At 46.3% G+C, this 6,864-nt stretch overlaps 1 pseudogene across 1 annotated transcript; it reads right to left on the bottom strand.

Moving 5' to 3' along the window:
* Window positions 1–655: 655 nt before the first annotated feature.
* LOC309796158 (GTP-binding nuclear protein Ran-like) lies at window positions 656–3,013 on the bottom strand (annotated as a pseudogene). Its single transcript has 3 exons — window positions 2,488–3,013; window positions 2,278–2,350; window positions 656–860 (listed from the first exon to the last, which is right to left on the bottom strand). The product of its transcript is annotated as a GTP-binding nuclear protein Ran-like (transcript).
* Window positions 3,014–6,864: the final 3,851 nt, after the last annotated feature.

Here is a 6,864-nt window from a genome sequence, read left to right as displayed (position 1 = left end):
CCCTCCGCTTCCTCCCTCCCCCTCCCTCCCTCCCTCCCCCCTCCTTCCTCCCTCCCTTTCCCCCTCACCACCTTCCTCCCTTCCCCCCTCACCACCTTCCTCCCTTCCCCCCCACCCTCCCTCGCCTCCCTGCGGGTTCTGGGCGTCCTTGCAAGGCAAGCGCTTCCTGAGAGGGTGGCTTCGAGGCCAGAGAACTCGCAGTCATTCTTTAAGGAAGGGGGGACGGGATCAACAAGGCAGTTGAAATCCGGTCTAGGCGGCCTCCGGTGGTGCCCCCCGCGGGGCCCAAGCCGCCCCACCTCCGCGACTGCCCGGAGCCCCGCTGCGGACTGTGCTGGCTGCCGCCACCCGGCCTCCCGTGATGCACCCCTTCACTTCGGAGTGGATCGGAGCCGGGGGATGCGGGGGGTCCCCGAGAGTGTGACTCAGAGGGGCAGAGGTCCCCCAATTCTCGAAGCCTGCGAGCCCCCGGGCGACCCTTAGCCCCAGGGCAGCGCGCTTGTCCCCTTGCAAGGATGGACTGCGGGGGTGGGGGGGGCCGATTGGTGAACGGGGCTTCTGGTCCCTCCCTGGAGGGCTTGGAGGGTTGTAATTCAGGCTGGCCCGCCTTTTCCAGCCCCTCTCAGCTCCATCCGCCCCCCTCCATTCCCCCCCCTCACCCCGAGCCGGAGCCCCAGCCGTCGGGCAGGTCCGGCAGGCTGTCCGGGGCAGTCTTGACCTGACGCGGCAGGAAGGAGGGAAGGAGGGCTGAGCAGCCTGGCCGGGAGGCCGCACTTCTTATCGTCCCCTCCCCACCCCGGGGCTGGGGGGCTGGGGGCTCCTGCCCCGCTGGAGCCGGGCCGGCTGGGGGCGCCAGCTGCCTTGGGAGCCGGTTTTGGAGGTGGGGGTCAGGCCGGGCTCTTAGGCCTTGTTCACCTCATGACACACCCAGAAATTTTATATAGTATCTCTAAGACATTCAGGGGAGAACTGGAGAGTATTTGGAGAGTCAAAATGTGGCCTGCTGGAAAAAAAAAAAAAGTATTTCTGTGTATTATGTAATCATTTCTGTGTATTATGTAAAAAAATTAAGTGTGTTGAATATCAAGTATGTATATACATTTTTCTAATGAAATCTTTCCAACCCTCCCTTTTATTTTTTACTTTTACTATGGAAAATTTCAAACATATACAAAAATAGATGAGTAGATAATCCCCAGCTTCAGTAATTATCAAGGTAGGGCCAATTTTGTTTCCTCTCTACACCCACCCACTTCTTCCCCCTCCTATTATATCTTTTCAATTTTTAATGATAAGGTGAGCTTGCGTTTTAATTAGCCTTTGCTGTGTAACAAGCCACCCCAAGGAATAGTGGCTGAAAACAACAATATTTTGATTTGTCATGATTTGGTTGGCTGGGTACTTCCTCTTGCCAGTTTTGACTGGACTCACTCAAGAGGGAGGATCAGCTGGGCTGGAAGGTTCCAGATGGCCTGACTCACATATCTAGCTGTGGACTAGGACTCCTTAGGTCTCCTCTCCTCCATGGCTTCTCGTGTTCTAGTAGGCTAAGTGGACTTCTTTTTATGGCAACCAGAACCTTCTCAGAGAATCAAGGCAGAAGCCTCAAGCTTCCTGAGCTAACTGTGGGAGTCTCAAGTCACTTCCACCCACTTCTATTGGCCAAAGCAGATCACAAGGCTAGTCCAGACTCTGGGATAGGAGGGTAGAGAAGTAGACCCACCCTTGGATGGGAGGAACAAAGTGCAGTGACACATTGCAAAGTGAATACTAGCATGTGAGGGATTGGTGGTCTTTAACCAATCTAGTACACAGTTAGCTTTTATCAACATAACTTTTACATGAGGTTTTATGATTGCAATGGCCACACACAATTCCTGATCTAGACTTTTTAATGATAAACAAAATGCTTGATAGTCACCATCAAAGAGAAAGCAATTGACATTTTTTATCATCCATTTAAAGTTGTACAACAATTGAAATTATATTTAAAGAATCTGGCAGCTCTTCCTTTAGTGGGCAGATGAAAAGTTGATATTTCTCATGGTAATACAAATGAATATTTGACTCCAGACATCTCTCCCTATAGACACTTGAAAATGAAGATGAAGTTCTTATTTGAAGGAGGCATGTGCATTATGAGAGCAGTAGACCTGCAGTTGGCATGGACACCATAAAATTACACATCAGCCACAAAAGGATAAAGGTGTCTGACACATGTGGAGATGGGGTTTCAGGGCACTCTGCGGGGACCCTGCTCTGCCTGCCTCATATTACACTGCCAAGGCTCGGTCCATGACAACCTCTGGTGGGGCAAGAACAGGCATGGCAATGAACTCCAAGTTAAGGGCTCCAATTAGTTGTTGTTGTTGTTTTAATTGAGGTATGGTTGATTTACAATGTTGTGTTAGTTTCTGCTGTATAGTAAAGTAATTCAGTTCTTTTCCATTATGGTTTATTACAGGATATTGAATATAGTTCCCTGTGATCCAATTAGTTTTTGAACAAGCCAAAGGAAAGGCTCTTCAGAGTTGTAGTTACTCTTAGCAGAACTGTCATAGTACTGAAAATTCTTCTTTTATGGAAGATGATGGATTTTGCCTTAACTTTCTTGTCCTTAATATCCACCTTGTTGCCACACAACATAATGAGGTTGTTTTCACATACTTGTACCAGATCTCTATGCCAGTTAGGCACATTCCTGTAAGCTCTCTATGTTACATCAAACATTAAAATTCTACATTGGGTTTGGATATAATAGCCATCTCTCCATCCACCAAATTTCTCCTGACCAGCTCAATATATCCCATACATTGACCTTAATAGGTCCTCTGCTGGTGTGGAACACAAGAGAATGGACCTCAACCTCGAACATGGCTACGTTCTTCTCCAGTCACCAGTCGGTGACGTTTCATGAATGTAGTTTGTCCATCACCAACCAATACAAGTTTGAACGGAGCTTGTGATTCTCCTTGGGCAGCCACCATGATGTTTCTTCCAGAAACATCTCCATGCTGAGGGTGCTATGACCATTATTCTTGCATTTACTATTAACATGTTAGCATGCCCCATCTGTGTACCCCCTTTGTAAAATTAGGCAACAGTCTTCAAGACTACTCTCACTTATGACACCAACTGCAGAGTTCAGGGGTCCCCAGGACCACCCTCAGGTCTGATTATTTGCTAGAAAGACTCACAGAACTCACTGAATGCTTTTATACTCATGGTTACAGTTTATCACTGTGAAAGGATACGGATTGAAATCAGTCAAGGGAAGAGACGCAGGGGGGCAGGGTCCAGAGAGGTCCAAACATGGAGCTTCCATTTGTCCTCTCCCAGTGGCGTCATGGATAGTGCTAACTCCTCCCAGCAACTATGCTGTGACAATATGCGTGGAGTATTGCCAACCAAGGAAGCTCACTTGAGCCTTGGTGTACAGAGTTTTTACTGGACCTTAGTCGTGTAGACATGGTTGGTTGTCCACCCTCTGAAGGCTGAGCTGATACCATGTGACCCAAAGCCCCTACTGTAAATCAAGTTGTTCTCCTATCTGGCGTGGCCTAAGGCCCCCAGGTAAACAAAGATACTCTTATCAGGCAAGACATTCTAAGGGTTTAGAGATCACCTTCCAGGAACCGAGGCAAAGGCCAGGCCTTTCTTTGGGCAAGGTTCATTCTTCACTGCACACCCTCATTCTGCTTTTTTTCTCTCTTCCTTTCTCCACATCTTTTCCCTCCCACCTCTCCTCTGTCCTAGGCTGGGAGGTCACGCTGTTATCATAGGGAGTTTGAAGGTCAATGAAAGGGATGGGACACCTCAGTAGTTCCTTCCCCAGGTCTCCACAGCTTTGTGTCCAGGGTGCTGTGTGGCAGAGGCCAGCCATGTTGCTGTCTGCCAGGAGAGCCCTGGGAGATGGCAGGTGAGTGTGGAGAGGGCAATGGGTCTGGGCAGCTAGTTGAGCTCCTGATCCCCCACGACCTGGTCATCTGGGGCATGTTCAAGGTGTCACGTCTGCTCCCTGGAGTGTGAGGGAACTGACACCAAAGGGACAGAGAGAGGCGCCTGGGCAGGTCTGTGCTAAGTTGCCTGGGGCACTGATCACCACTCCCAAGTTCAAGTTGAACCCTGAACTTCAGGTAGAGGAAGATCTTCCACCACCACACCCTAGGAGACCAGGCGTCTTGGAGATTACATGTGATTCTGGGAAGGATGGCTATGCCCAGAATGTGGGACAGAAGTGGATGATGAAGACTTTGGAGTCCCAGAAACCTACCTGTTCCTAAGAGTAGGCGGTGACAGATTGTTTGCAAAAATGGCCACGATTCCACTTATGTGAGATATCGAGAATAGTCAAATTCATAGAGACAGAAAGGAGAATAGAGGCTACCAGGGGCTGGGGAAGGGGGAAAAGGGCAATTATTGTTCAGTGGGTCCAGAGTTTCAGTTTGGGATGATGAAAAAGTTCTGGGGTTGACAACACCTCATGCTGGCAAGGATGCAGCACAACAGGAACGCTCATTCATCGCCTGTGGGAATGCAAAATGGTTCAGCCACTTTGGAAAATCATTTGGCGGTTTCTTAGAAAACAAACATACACTTACCATATGATCCACTACTTGTGCTTCTTGGTATTCACCCAAAGGAGTTGAAAACTTATTTCCACACAAAAACATGCATATAGATGTTTATAGCCACTTTATTCATAACTGCCAAAGCTTGGAAGCAACGAAGATGTCCTTCAGTAGGTGAGTGGATAAACTGTGGTCCATCCAGACAATGGAATATGATTCAATGCTAAAAAGAAGTGAGCTAGCCAGCCATGAAAAGACATGGCAGAACCTTAAATGCATATTACTAAGTGACAGAAGCCCATCAGAAAAGGCTGCAAACTCTATGATTCCAACTATATGACATCTGGAAAAGGCAAAAACTATGGAGACACTAAAAAGATCAGTGGTTGCCAGGGGCTGGGGAGAGGGAGGCAGGAAAAGGAGGAGCACAGAGGATTTTTGAGTCACTGAAAAGAAATGGTCTTGTACTAACTGTAGAAATACCAAATGAGGGAGGGCTTCCCTGGTGGCGCAGTGGTTGAGAGTCCGCCTGCCGATGCAGGGGACACGGGTTCGTGCCCTGGTCTGGGAAGATCCCACATGCCGCGGAGCGGCTGGGCCCGTGGGCCATGGCCGCTGAGCCTGCGCGTCCGGAGCCTGTGCTCCGCAACGGGAGAGGCCACAACAGTGAGAGGCCCGCGTACTGCAAAAAAAAAAAAAAAAAAAGAAAAAAGAAATCATTAAATGAATGAAAGGTAGGATTTTTGAAAAAGTCTATTAAAAAACAGTGCTGGAAATGGATGGTGGTGATGGTTGTACAACAGTGTGAATGTATTCTTTTTTTCTTGGCTGCGCCGAGCGGCATGTGAGGTCTTAGTTCCCTAACCAGGGATCAAACCCATGCCCGCTGCAGTGGAAGCGCCGAGACTTAACCACTAGACCCCCGGGGAAGTCCCACAGTGTGAATGTATTTAATGCCACTGAACTGTACACCTGGTTAAAATGGTCAATCTTATGCGTGGATAAAGTCTCTTTCTAGACTTTCTCTGATCTATTCCGCTGGTTTCTCTTCTATTCACGTACAAGTACTACACTGTTTTCATTCTAGAGGCTTTATAGTATTTTTAATATCTGTTGGAAAAAATTATGAAATTTATGCCAACAAATTTGACAACTTAGGTGAAATGGAAAAAGTCCTTGAAAGACATAAACTATCAAAGCTCAATTAAGAAGAAAGAGATAACCTATTTAGCTTTATATCTATTAAAGAAATTGAATTTGTTGAAAACATTTCTACACAGAAAACTCTAGGCCCAGCTGGCTTCATGGGAGTATTCCAATAAATATTTAAGGACAAAATGAGTCAATTCTCCACAAACTCTTCCAGGAAATTCAAGAGGAGAGACTATTTTCCAAATCATTCATGAGGTGGTCGGCATTACCCTATACCAAAATCAAACAAAAATATTATAAGAAAAGAAAACTATATACCAATGTATTTCAGGAACATTAATGCAAAAGTTCTTAACAAAATTTGCGCAAATCAAATCCAATAATACATAATAAGAAAAATACATCATATGTGAATGGGTTTTATCCTAAGAATGTCAGGCTGGTTCAATATTCAAAAATTGATCAGTGCAATTCACTATATCAATGACAAGAGAAGCCATATGATCATGAATGGATAAAGAAGATGTGATATATATATATCACATCCATGTGACAACATGGATGGACCTTGAGGGTATTACGCTAAATGAAATAAGTCAGACGAAGAAAGACAAATACTGTATGATTTCACTCATATGTGGAATATAAAAAACAAAACAAAAACAAATGAACAAACCAAAGGAAACAAAAACAAACACGTAGATACAGCGGACAGAGTAGTGGCTACCTGTATGGCTGGTAGCATAACTGATGCCATCTTGGGCCCTTACAGTTCTCCCATCCTTTCACTGACCCTACCCAGGACTGTACTATGCAGTGAAGCACTTCTCTGTCATCAAGGGTTTTGTAGTTAATAGATATTGTTTAATAATCATTAGGACCTGGTAGGCTCTATGCTCCGTTAGGCCCCAAACAGTGATGAAAACCTTTTGTGATGTATTCCCAGCACCCATGTGACTAGTTACCCATTCATAAATCTTAATTTAGGAATGCACGGCCCATTTCCAAGCAACTACACCCATACCCTAGATTAACTACAAAATTGTCCCAATGGTCCCTCAGTGGTACAGAGTGCAGCTACCAGTGCTGCTGATTTGCTGTCCACCAGATCCAGATCCCATCCTGTGAGTAAGTTACCCTA

Source organism: Mesoplodon mirus (assembly GCF_964341445.2).
Source record: "Mesoplodon mirus genome assembly, chromosome: X".
In the NCBI taxonomy this organism is placed as follows: Eukaryota; Metazoa; Chordata; class Mammalia; order Artiodactyla; family Ziphiidae; genus Mesoplodon; species Mesoplodon mirus.
This window is presented reverse-complemented; position numbering and strand designations above follow the sequence as displayed.